This window comes from Macrosteles quadrilineatus, unplaced genomic scaffold, assembly GCF_028750875.1.
Source record: "Macrosteles quadrilineatus isolate MER2022 unplaced genomic scaffold, UCM_ALF_1.0 Scaffold_5__1_contigs__length_97177068, whole genome shotgun sequence".
Classification (NCBI taxonomy): Eukaryota; Metazoa; Arthropoda; class Insecta; order Hemiptera; family Cicadellidae; genus Macrosteles; species Macrosteles quadrilineatus.
The window spans coordinates 69,178,227-69,192,470 of record NW_026542598.1 but is presented as its reverse complement, the minus strand read 5'-3'; the positions used below and the strand labels follow the sequence as shown (position 1 = coordinate 69,192,470).

The 14,244-nt window shown below is 32.0% G+C and overlaps 1 long non-coding RNA gene across 1 annotated transcript; it reads right to left on the bottom strand.

The window, feature by feature from the left end:
* Positions 1 to 1,313: 1,313 nt before the first annotated feature.
* LOC128993830 (uncharacterized) lies at positions 1,314 to 3,372 on the bottom strand. The gene is made up of 3 exons (XR_008490832.1): positions 3,331 to 3,372; positions 2,208 to 2,278; positions 1,314 to 1,426 (listed from the first exon to the last, which is right to left on the bottom strand). It is a non-coding gene; the product is annotated as an uncharacterized LOC128993830 (long non-coding RNA).
* Positions 3,373 to 14,244: the final 10,872 nt, after the last annotated feature.

The following is a 14,244-nucleotide window of genomic DNA, read 5'->3' as shown; positions in this document are numbered from 1 at the left end:
TCCCAGATACCCGGCTATGTAGGAGGCCAACACAGCAATTTGTCCCACACTCGGTGACACAACACCTCTGGCTTAGTCTGTTGTGAGCGACGATCTTCCTCCTCATGACTCTCTAAGAAACACTCAAGTTGCTGGAACCAAGAGTATCACAACTGTAATTAGGGTAAAAGACACTCAATAGTCTGTCCCAGATACCCGGCTATGTAGGAGGCCAACACAGCAATTTGTCCCACACTCGGTGACACAACACCTCTGGCTTAGTCTGTTGTGAGCGACGCTCTTCCTCCTCATGACTCTCCAAGAAACACTCCAGTTGCTGGAAACAACGGTATCACGACTGTCATTAGGATAAAAGACACACAGTAGTCTGCCCCAGGTACCCGGCAGTGTAGGAGGCCAACACAGCAATTTGTCCCACACTCGGTGACACAACACTTCTGGCTTGGTCTGTTGTGAGCGACGATCTTCCTCCTCATGACTCTCTAAGAAACACTCAAGTTGCTGGAACCAAGAGTATCACAACTGTAATTAGGGTAAAAGACACTCAATAGTCTGTCCCAGATACCCGGCTATGTAGGAGGCCAACACAGCAATTTGTCCCACACTCGGTGACACAACACCTCTGGCTTAGTCTGTTGTGAGCGACGCTCTTCCTCCTCATGACTCTCTAAGAAACACTCAAGTTGCTGGAACCAAGAGTATCACAACTGTAATTAGGGTAAAAGACACTCAATAGTCTGTCCCAGATACCCGGCTATGTAGGAGGCCAACACAGCAATTTGTCCCACACTCGGTGACACAACACCTCTGGCTTAGTCTGTTGTGAGCGACGATCTTCCTCCTCATGACTCTCTAAGAAACACTCAAGTTGCTGGAACCAAGAGTATCACAACTGTAATTAGGGTAAAAGACACTCAATAGTCTGTCCCAGATACCCGGCTATGTAGGAGGCCAACACAGCAATTTGTCCCACACTCGGTGACACAACACCTCTGGCTTAGTCTGTTGTGAGCGACGCTCTTCCTCCTCATGACTCTCCAAGAAACACTCCAGTTGCTGGAAACAACGGTATCACGACTGTCATTAGGATAAAAGACACACAGTAGTCTGCCCCAGGTACCCGGCAGTGTAGGAGGCCAACACAGCAATTTGTCCCACACTCGGTGACACAACACTTCTGGCTTGGTCTGTTGTGAGCGACGCTCTTCCTCCTCATGACTCTCCAAGAAACACTCCAGTTGCTGGAACCAAGAGTATCACAACTGTCATTAGGATATAAGACACACAGTAGTCTGGCTCAGATACCCGGCAATGTAGGAGGCCAACACAGCAATTTGTCCCACACTCGGTGACACAACACTTCTGGCTTGGTCTGTTGTGAGCGACGCTCTTCCTCCTCATGTCTCCCCAAGAAACACTCCAGTTGCTGGAAACAAGGATATCATATCTGTCATTAGGACATAAGACACTCAATTGTCTGCCCAATGTAAAAAACAGTAGGAGACAAACACAATAGGTTTTCACTAAAGTAGAAAAATCAGGCATCGTGTGTTGAGATCGTCATTTCTCCCCTTCTATGTAAGGTAAGCATAAAAGTTGCTGCAAGTGAACGCTATACATATTCTATACTAACAATTAAAAGTTACTGGTTTGTCTTTAAATTTGTATTCAGTAACATCCAAAAGATTGACTTAAATATTTTTGTTTACTTTTAACCTATAAATAATGTGACTCTCTAAGAAACACGAGAATGGTCATAACAAAAAAACGTATTTACTATTATTATTATATTTATTTTACAAGCTTTAAGTTTTAGTTACTACATTTATTGTTCAAATTTTAGTCTCGTCTTGTCTCGTGTAGTTTTGGCATTTTTGCCGGAATTCTTAGCACAAAATTTACTGAAATTTTTCAGAATTCAACCTTCTTTGACCTTCTGGTTACCAGATGAGTGCTATAACCACTCATATACCCTGTCCAGAAGGCCTTCCTGTTTTCTTTTAGTATTTTTTTTTCTTTTTTTTTCAAAACATTGGAAAATAAAACATGTTAGGCTTATGCGTTGAGATTTTTACATCTTATCATATTTAAGACTTTTAGATAGGTAATTCAGATTACGAAGATGAATGCACACGTATTAAACTATTGAAAACTAAAGTATTTTCTTCATATGTTCCTAATTTACGTTATTCATTCATTAATCCTACCTCTTTGGTGAACAACGAGTCATTGAGTATCCTTGCGAAGAGAGCATCTTCGTCCATCCTCATGTCATGGCCTGTAAAAGAATGTATTGATTTGTGAAATTATTTAATTACTTATTTTCTTGTAACTAAAATACAAATGATAAACTGTTAAGTAAAGTAAAATTAATAAAATATAACAGGTTTGGCCATTGCAACCACTTATAATTGACAATTTTAAAGCTTTAACTACTTTACTTGGCAAGAATATTTTTTTCCTAATAGCTAGTTAATTTTAAAGAAAGCAGGGACAATTGTTGTTGATCTTGGGAAGAAAACAAGAAAACCCTCTCCTATCCATTTTAGACTGAATAAAAAAATCAATTAGTTATTCAATTTAAAAACAAAATACAAATTTTTGATGATGAAACTAACAAAATTAAAGAAGAAAATAAAAAAAACTAAAATTTAAACAATTAAAGACGCAGCATAATGGTCATTGCATGATGGGATACGTTATTAGGTAAGTTAGTATTAAAGAACCATTTTCTCTTTTAAAACACGTTTAACTACTCTTGGCATTCTGGTTAAGTAATTAATAATTGTGTGTTTTAGCAATGACTATTAGATACTGAAGTTATATCAAAAGTCGATGGTTTTAGTTTTCAATGATGCTTTCTAAATATAGTTTACTAATGTAATACACATTTAGTAAATCAATTGAAATAAACAACTTTAACAAAAAGATTATCTGGCAATTAGCTTTCTGTAGTTCATTTCAAGTTCGGTCATTAGCCTTATAATTGGATAACAGAGCTTGTTTTCCTTGTTATTTATAATGGCCAGTCAGAAACACAAATCAATTGTTTGTGACGCTTTTATATCAATAAAAAATGTCCTCCAAGACATTTTAAAAGATAATGCCATGTAACGCAATAGTGTTACTATTGTTTTGTTCAGTATGGTTTAAAGAAATATTGTTGTTTTTTTATATTAAAGTATTTGTATTTTAACCACCGGCATTGATTTCATAAGCAGGATAAATTGACAAACCACTAAAATCTATTTTAAGAACCCTTGTCAACATTGTCATTTTTTTTTTTTTTTTTTTTTTTGCCAATACGATGTGAATCGGAAATAGACTTACCCTATTTTTTTATAACTTCAATTCGTGTTTTCACTCTATTACATCCACCGTTTGAAATCTGAAAAATAAAAACAAATCTAAGTAAAAATTACCCATATGAGGGAAAGTTAATAAATATTGTTACAATAATTTTAGTTGAGCTTCAAACGACCTATAATTAATATTCTTCACAAACTTCCGAACCATTGTTCAGACTTAAAACTTTCACCCCCATCGTTAGACTACTGTATTATAAACTATTTGTTTGAGGAACATTGTTGTCTTTTGTCATAGTGATAAATTACAGTACATTACATGTATAAGAAATCCAATATTTTAATTGTAAAGGCTAAAACCAAATGTGTACCCTGAACAAGCAACTGGTGGGAGTGGCCACATGGTGAACTTATTGAGCGAGTCTGAGATGTACATTAATAGTAGTAGTAATCAATCTTGTCCGTAGTTGTTGAGGTGACGTGCGAAAGCTGCGTTTTGTCATGTCCTCTCACTGCCTCTCATGGACTGGTGTCTTCAAAATGTTGTTTAGTGAAGCAAGAAATCAAATTTAAATACAATAGTATGAGTACAGAACTTGTAAAAATTTTGTTTTGTCATTGAACACACTTTTATAACAATCTTTTATCTAACATCCCCAACTAATTATTTTGTATAACAATCATAAGTTAAATCAAGTAAATAAACAATGATAATAAGTACTAGATTATTCTTCACAGTGCTTAGGGGAATTTATTGATCGTTGTTATTTTGACTCACTCAGTATACTGTTCAGTATCCTATTCGACTTGTTTATTAAAATTAAGTAAAACTCCTTGTGAACTCACATCCATTAGGTAAAAAGTTATTAGGCTTATAAAATCTATAGATACCTAAACAATACTAATGGATTTTACAAGTGCATCATTATTGAGTTAAGTAAAAAAGTAACTTTTTTACAGTGCTACCTTAATAAGTATATTTTTCAAATTATCTTTTGCAATGATAAATTCTATGAAATATTTTGCCAACATTTGAGTTACCCATATTTTAGATACTCATGGTAGTGCTTACATAAAAAACAATCACTTGTAACACACTATTTTAATATTAATTCCGGAAAATCTAAGCAGCTGAAATAACAATGTAATATCAAGCTTCGATCTAGCTAAACAGCATTAATTATACATTAATAATATCATTCAGCCAAGTTGAGTACGTATAACAACGGTCTCTAGGGCAATACTGTGCTGGGTAGAATATTAAATGCTGGTCAGAGTTTGTGCAAACCTTGCAAGTTTAGATATCAAGGAAACTTTTATATATTTAAATATACAGTATATGACGTACAATACGTAGAACTACTAAGTGCTAGAATGTGTGTTTTAATAGTCATTGAGTAATTAATGTCCTTTTTCCATTCGTGCTAATTACAATTTTTAAGATGTGGCCTTTCACTGTGGCCAGTTTGTTTGTATTACAACTCAAAATCCATTATTGTTTGAAAAACTATAATAATTTAAGAAAGTATTGTTTGGTTATATTTTATTTGGTAGGAATATTCAAAAATATACATGTCCTGCACATATACTGATATAAAGTGAAAATAATTTCGATTGAATATGGAAACCTTACTAATTATATAAATTTAAAAAAAATATTCTCAGAATCTTTTGTGGTATTTTCTCAGGTGGTAAATATAACTGTTATTAGTTATTAAATTACCGTTTGAAAATTGGAAATTCTGACACTGCACGTTAGTACGTAGTTAGCAATAACTCTGTAATCCTAACTAATGCGATGTAAAGTAATGCCTCATTATGTAATCTGCTGGCACCCAGAGGTATTAACATTGATGGTGTATCGGCCAGATGCATAAGCCAGCCTAAGTTATGTCACGGGAACTACTGTATAATGGCCACCAGTGAATTAAATACACGTATCGATACGAGGTAAGGGTTCAAAACGCATGTTTAGCTTAGCAACAAACTATGTTAGTTTCAAGAAACTATGTATTTAGAGTTTAATGATAAATTTCCATTGGCCACTTAAATTATTCTGACCTAATAGGTAAATGTCCAATGGATTTTATCTAAGTGATAATGCCGCAACCCCTAGGTCTAGCCTGAAGTAAAGTGAAAAATAATCCCATGCTCGTGCGTAGTGTCCTAGGACCGAAATATATATATATAATATATATATATATAATATATATATAATATATATATTTATAATATATATATTATATATATAATATATAATATATATAATATATATAAATGACAAATCCAACGCTGATCACGAAACTGTGTAAAAAATGTATATTGATTTATTTATTTAGAGTGTGTGTATACCCGCATATACTGAATTAGAAAATGCATACTGTTCTGTTCCACAAGATTCTAATATTACATTGAACGATTCTTGCATGAAATGACCCCATCAACGATTCTGAACATGCATTTTCTTTTGCTTTTGGCAGTTAGGTGATTGGTGTTACTTTATATACTTAGCACAAGTCCCTTTCTTCCTTCAATTTCTAATATTGTCAATGTTTTCGTCGTAAAACATATTGCTTTCAAAAGAAAACTCATGCTTTCAACGTAATGGCAAACTTTCAGATCGTCAGTCATTCTTGCCTTATGATGGTTGACTTTACTAATATCATAATTTTCTAGATACTAAGTCATGATTTTTTTTATACATTGATCCAAGATCAGTATTGTATTGTTAGATAATTTAAAGGGGCGATCGATGGACATGTTATTTCTACTGGTCTACTGGTTCAACATAGGACTTAGTAACCTGACATTGTCTAAGCGACTGGCTACTAACGTAACCCTTTAATACAAATCCATTTATATGATTGTTAAGGGAGTGGCTGGTCTAGTGGCCAGAGTAAAAATGTTTTTTAACTTTGTTTCTTCATAATATTGCCAAACGGCTTAATCATTTTCAAAATAAACTTATCACTTTATAGAGAGTGAGTTATTATCGAGTATTACAAATTATTAATTATCGAGAGAGCATTCTCAAAATTTTGAACAATGTTATTCATTAAAAGGAATAAGAAAATTGGCAAAAGACGCACCAGAATTGAAATTAAGACAGCTTGAGCAAGCTCATCAATTAATACTTCAATCTAAAACACCTTCCGGTCTAAATTTGAGATAGTATATATATACATATATATATATATAATTTTTTTCCTTTCTTTCTATCAAAACATTTTCTTTTTTATTTCTTCATAAATTATATGTATTTTGTATTTTTGCTAAAACCATATGATTCGGAGTGGTAAACACTTCTATTTGTTATTGTGTTTGTTCCTGAAGAAGGCTAATGCCGAAATATAGAAATATTTAAAAAAGTGTGTGATATATTTATTTTTTAACTTTGTGATATTTTCAGTTTCATAGTGTTATAAAATCTACTACTATTACACCACCACTTTTACACACAATTCAGTGGAAAGTAAGTTTCTCTAAATAGGATATTTCGGTTAAAAATGTTTAATATTATTGAATGTACAATAAACTTAACACAAATGGTCCAACAAATTGACCAACTCGTCTTCGACAGAGTCTCTATGCATTTAATAAGAGTCATACATTTGTATAAATTAAAATTTGTGGATAAGATTAATTTTGAAAAACAGCTGCAATGTTTCTTAGTTACCAAATCATTTGATTATTTTAATTACTTCTTAGTCCCTAATACAGTGTAAGCTATTTGAACAATGTACACAAACTAATTGTGAATGACCCACAAACTAGAGTTGGGCTGTTTTCGGGAATTTCACCAAAGAAATGGAACCACTTTTTCATTCAATATGAGAACCCGGTCCTTACTGCACCAAAAAGGAAGAGCATTACGTGTTTAGGAGATTTAGGCCTACCCTCCATTGTCTTGCCATTGGGTCATTGGAGAAACTTTTTATATTCCTGAAGCAAAATTTTCCTCTAATTTCTCATCTCGGTAAATAATATTATGTTATGAACCATCACATAATATGCTGCTTAAATATTTATTTAACAGCGTATATGTAGATTTAGTTCAAAATGGACTTTTTGGATGGAAACTGTAAATCTTATTTTAATTTAGGAAATCAGAATAAAAGAGTAAAGAGTCAGAACATAAAGTAGTGCAGAATTATCACGTAAAGCCCACAATTTGTTACATAAGCGATCTGTCATTGATCAAATCGCCCGTACAATCCCACCAAATCCCCCAACAGTTTGGTACAATAACTGTTTCATTATTCATACAGGCTACAGTGTTGTTTTCCCCTTGAGTTGAATCCTATGTAATGCTGAACCGTTGGGAATACGTGATGCATTCGATATATGTTGCAAGATATCGTATGCATTTTTGGAGGATTTAGTTTCCGTACACCATGATATAAATGTATATTGAGGGAATAACAATTTCCTGATAGGGATTTTGTTTTCTGGTAAGTGGGACATTAAATAGTGGATTTTTTTTTTATAATAGTATTTATTATTTTAATATTTCTATACAATAGAAAAAGGTTAATGTTGAAGTATGGTTAAACGTGGAGTAGATGCAGAAGAGAATAATGTAGTTCTTCTAAATACTCTATAAATAGTAAAGTAGAACCCCGATAACATGATCCTCTATAACGAGTCACCCTCAATAACAAGTGTCACTTTCAAATCCCTTTGAATTTATTTTACCCCTAATCACATCTTACTGGGGAGAGAGCTGGTGTAGTGGTTAGAGCACGGGACTTCAGTCCCTGAGCTGGTCCTGGGTTCGAATCCCGCCAAGTCACCAATGGATTTTATCTAAGTGATAATGCCGCAACCCCAATACCTGATGTAATGTGAAAAACAATTCCTGGCTCGTGCCTAGCATCCTTGGACAAAAAATCACATCTTCCTGCAAACATCGATGAGAAGTCAACCTTGATAACAAGTATTTTTTTTTTAACTCTAGGTGAGTCCTGTTATCGAGATTCAACAGTAACACCAGTTTACCACTGATTTCAAGCTTCTTGTGTTTGGGAGAGAGTGTATCAAAACTAATATCAAACATATACATTTGTCATCGAGACCTTTCATTAAAGTATGCGGTTGATAGGTGCCGAATAATATGTTCAAATTCGTGATAGTTTAATTGAAAGAAATGAGTTTTACTACTATATAAGAAATTGGTAAATTATACGTAAATTTTGTGTCAGACCTTTTTACATTACACACTACTATTAGGTACATCAACGGATCCGTTATTGTTTATCTCAGTGTAGCAAATGCATATACATTATTGAAAAAGAATAATGCCCGTCCTGATACAATAAAAATACAATGCATTTAATAATCCAAAGCAGCTTTTTCGGATAATTTGAAAAATAGGATAGGGCTTAAGTAAATCCTCTAAATTTACAAACTTAATTCAATAAATAGCTTAAAATTCACATTCGAATTTGTAGTATATATATATATATTTTTTTTTTAGGTAATTTGAGATCCTAAAGAGATTACTAACCGACAGTAACAGAAGAAGGTGTTCTGTGCAGGATGTGGAAAAGTCTCTCAAAGAGGGATTTGTGCGATACAAATTGCAGTGGATTCGGATGACAACAAGTGATAGAAATGTGAGACGATTTGTACTTGAAAAACTACCTCTGATGTTTTTGAACTGATTCATATAAATTTATATTGCGCTCATAGGAACTCTATTTTTTATTTGTAGTTTATACTATGGTAAGCATTGAATTTCAATATCAAATAGTTTTTGTTAATTCTGAAAATTATAAGGATGTACAATGTACATCTGTTTCATCCGTTACATCGATGGTAAATCAAGATAATTTAAAATTCAATTCTACTTATGTATATATATATTTTATTTGGCTATAAAAATTAAATTCGCTATTAGCTATCTATGTGAAGGCTTATCTACATACAATGTTAATGAATATATTTTGATACTGCCCTTCTTATCTTCGCAATGGAACAATTACGTTCATGAAATTACTTTTTGATTAATAGCAACGGTAAAATATGCTTGTGGGAGAAAGGTAAACATTAGTTAAACCTTGAAGGGGGTTAACTAATGTTTAGCTGATGTTGTTCACTATCCTCTAGGGTCTAGTCTGTGTTAAAAACTACCGTCATCACTACTTTGGAAAAGATTAAGAGTAATTATGGCACAATTTACTCATAGGGGTGTTTTATGCTGCTCAAGAACTTCTTGTGTTTTGAGTATATTTCAATTTACTTCCTCGACGGTTCCTGGTATTATTTAAACACAATGTTTAGGATTATTTTGAAGCTTATCGCACTGGTTGCTGTTGCTACAATTTGCCATTATAACATTTTTATTAGGATTTTCTAAGAAATTGGATATCGTTGTAACATGTTGTTTCAGTGTATTTTATGTGTGAAACTTGATGTGGCATTCTATGATTATTTCAACCGTTTTAACTAAAATGGCCAGTTTAGAAAGATAATTGGAGGAATAAATGCTGTTCTTGTTTGAAATATAAAACAAGTATCACAAGTATCAACACAAAAGTTTATGTTTTTCACTAAAGTCACGTTTGACCACAGAATAATGAATAGTCAACTAAATAAAAAGTTCTTACTCGTTATTCTGTAAGTTTACATATGAAAACTGTCTGTTTGTAAAAAAACCACGTAAAACTTCAAATATTTAGTAGTTTAAAAATAAATATATTTGCAAGAAACGTGAAGTATGAGTTTGTGAGTGTGATGACTTTTTAGTGTGAAAATCATTAAAGATGTGCAATGTCAAATGTAATCAAGTAATCCTTTAAGCCTCCTTTAAACGTTAAATGCCTGCAGTTATCGTGTAGTTTATCCAATTATAACAGTCATTATGAAAGTCATTAAAATAGTTAAGTTGATAGTGGTCTATAATGAATAAATGCCACTTAGTTATAAGTTGGCCTGGCAGTTGGTTACCGAAGTCATTATATTACCAATAGTCCAGAACTTCCATAATTGTTCAGGAAACTGACAAGTCTGTTAACAGACATAATCAAGCTAGAAAAGATAGAGAAAAGTGTATAGTAAAAATACAGTGATGTAAAATGCACAAAACAAAAAAAAACACAAACAAATTTGTGTGGTATTAAATGTATATAAACGTATTAAAATCGTAGGTCAGATAATTCAAATTTGTCCAATATTCACAAATTTACCGATTTTAATTAAAAAACTTTAATTAACTATGTTTAAGCTACCTATAGATACGTCTTTTGATATTTATTTTGTTCTGAATAAATACACTTTTAAATGCAGAGTACTATGTTTTATTGTTATGTTTTATAATAAATTTATATAAATCAATTTTATTTAGCAAATTAGAATTTTTGTCATAGTTCAACTAGAAGAATTTTAGTTCACAGTCTGTAATAATATTGTAATATTGTAATAATATTGTGTTATTTAAACATTCTACTAGAATTTTTTTAATAATGCTTTTTGTATTAAGTAACGGTAAAAAAATAACAATAATTGATAAGTTTTTGGTTAATTTGTATAAATTGTTTTCTGAAAGCCACAAACTTTGTTGAAATTCCATAACTGAAGTATGAAGGACTATTATATTTGTTTAAATATATTAATTGTAAATTTGTTTTTCATAACTGTTCTTTGTGTTAAAGGGTATACAAAACAATAAGGAAACAAATTTCATAAAAGTATAACGTAATAATTTAAAAGTAACGATAAGCTAAGTATGGTTATCATAAGAAATCGCGTAAGCAATATTAAAATAATTGTTTGTAATCTGTAAATGTTACGATATGATTAACGGATACTTGGAGTTTTATAATCATATGAGTGTTTAGCGTTATTCGTTCGCTGAGCAATATAATACGGAGAGCTTGGAGATAAGACGATTACACCAGGCGATCAATATCCATTAGGAAAGGTCAGGATTGCGGTGAGATCATTGATCGATGAGACAGGTTCATTCCGTTCTTCTCGAACGTATCTGATAGGACTTTCCTCAAGAAATTTTAGTGATTGTGGACCTATAAAAATGTTAAGAAGGGTATTGACTGGATTACTTTTATAACTATCAATAAAGAGTTCGTTAAAATCTTTTGCGATTAGTTTATATATTCTAAAGTTTTATTACTGCCCAAAATAACCCAAGGTTTTGAATTAAAAGTAAAAAAAAAAAAAAACTGACAGATAATTATTTGCTACCATTCAGATTAACAGCTAAGCTTGGCTGTATTGCTATAACCGTATGGAGAAAATCCATACATTTAATCTATTATTTTCTTCAAGACAAATGATAATATGTACCAATAAAAGTACCAAAAGTGGCATTTCCGGTGCGCACTCATCTCTCATGTGTAAGGCAAAGCCGAACACTTGAACACCAGATTTTATGTGCGAAGCAAAACCGGACATGTGAGAGTGAGTACGCAATTGACGATGATGAGTGAGTACGTGGTGAAAATGAGGACGGCAATTATTTGCGAAAGTATTGACAAATCTTTGGACGATTCTTTACGTAGCGACTTAAAAATAAACACATAAAGAACAACAGGCTTACGTTAAGATTGAAAAACTGTAAAAACTGTTAATTTTGATTGTATAAATTCATGGTAATTATACACTAGTACGAGTGGTGAGCATATAGAGATATGATTGAGTGTAAGGAAAAATCTTCTGACCTTTATAACTAATTCTTTTCCAATCTCAAATTTAGAGCAAAGGAAAAATACCGAGTGTTTTTAATGTAATTTGCTCAACATTAGAGCTTATGAAACAATTATTTTCATTGGTAGGCTACCAGCTGTAATCGTTACTAACTACGTTCTGTACTAAATAGGAAAAACCACGAATACTATAAAAATTCTTTGTTTGAAGTTTATTGTTGGTGATGAAGAGTTAATGTTGTTCATAGGTTTATTGCGTACATTTTCCATCACGATGGTATAAAACAAATCACAACGTTTCGGGATCTGGAATACGATCTTGTCCTTAGGTGAAAAAAACTTAACTAACACATTCATTAAAACTAACAATACACAAACACCCAACCTAAGTTGGAATACACTACAGAGGGTGCGTTGTGTATTGTCTTTTACCATCGTGATGGGAAATGTCCCCAATGAACCTTTGAACGGTTAGAAAAATACCAGTGTGGATCTTAAAGATACACAAATGACGATTTTGGCCCGAAAGTAAACAAAACCCCTTTACCAATACCATTAATATTAAAATATGGTTTTGTTTACTTTCGGGCCAAAAACGTCATTTGTTTATATTTATGATCCATACGGGATCTTTCTAGTATTCGTGGTAAAACCTATATCACTAAAAAATTAATTCTACTACGTATGATTTAATGAGCCTATTTCGATAAAAATTTATATCCCAAAACGCAACCATGTAAATGAAATACAACCAGTCATGGAGTACACACGAGATAGCTCATATTACTTTAGATGAGAACGAGCAGTATCCAAAGTCAATAGAATAGCTTGACAGATCATGTAACATAGTAGACACTTGTACAATGTGTAACCTAAGGGGAGTGTTGAGTTGACCAATCGTCTTGTGATTGAGTAAGTGGCAATTGAAGTGTTGCCGGGTCATAACAAGTGTTTAAGGTGTTGAATTACTGCTCAGCTCCCAACATAGATCTTCTGTGATCAATCTGTTTCATGTCGGTAAAATTACGATAAAATTTTTTTCACATATTTTAATTCTTGTGTAGATTTGTTTATTCTCATTACACTGTAATATTATTTCGTTATCACTAAATTTTTAGTTATACTAGATAGGTTTTTTTTCTAATTGCTACTTGTGTTTAGTATTCGCTGCAAAGTAGTACCTTCTGTAATTTAATTCATTTAAATTATTACCTGTTTTTATTGTTTAGTCATAATGATTTCTATCATATTAATTGGTATATTAATATCCACAATTTATAGTAGGTCACCTTTGAACTATTCAATATGCAGCATTGCTTAAAACATTTTAGTTGTTCATTTGCAAATAAATACGGATGTCTTTGCCACGAAGTTAAAGATTGTACAATTTTTTTTTAAGTTTCAGTTATTAGTGTATTATTAGTGTGTTATTAGTTATTAGTGTTTGTAGTTATTAGTGATAAGTGTTGTTACTGCTAGATAAAAAATATTATGCACATATTGAGAAAAATTAAAGTAATAGTGTATCAACACTTGAAAATCTTGCTCCTAGACTAAAAACTAAAAGAATTATCATAGAAAACATTTGACACAACTATTTCATCTAACGAGTATTATATTGTAATACTTCACTGACTGTCGTGTACGCAAAAGTATAAGTTTTATCAGTCCTTACGTGTATTATTAATAATGTAAAATATTTTAAATTAGTAACTTTGCCAAAAAATTTGCTTTATTAGTTAAATCTATTTTTTGATGATCAAAGTAATTATCAAATTCAATCCAAAAAAGGTATAGATAAATAGATATCCATAAAAATCCTTTATCTGAAATAATTTCAAATTCAATTAAAATGCTAATGATTTGCTGGATTCCCAGACAATGATTTCATAAACAAAGAAATCATTCATAATGCAAAATTTTTATAAAAATCATTTCGGCGAGTAAAAAAGTGTTTCAAGAAGCATTAGCCTATAGGTAATTTATGTTATATCAAGTTATTATAATTGCATTAGTTTTCTTTCACTTCCTACCCGGAATTTCCAATCAATATTATCTAATCAAATTTATGAATAAATGAACTTGCAAGTTACGACGTAAAATGTTATGGTTTTATTAAGCTGTTATTGTTGGCAGCAAAAACCGTCATAGTTAAAATAACGGTCGTTTTTACCCAAACAGTTACAGCAAAAAGAGTGGTTTTATTTTACTGATCTACTTTGCACAGACCAAAGATCAATTTAGTCTTCCTTCATGACATAGGCTCAATAAAGCAC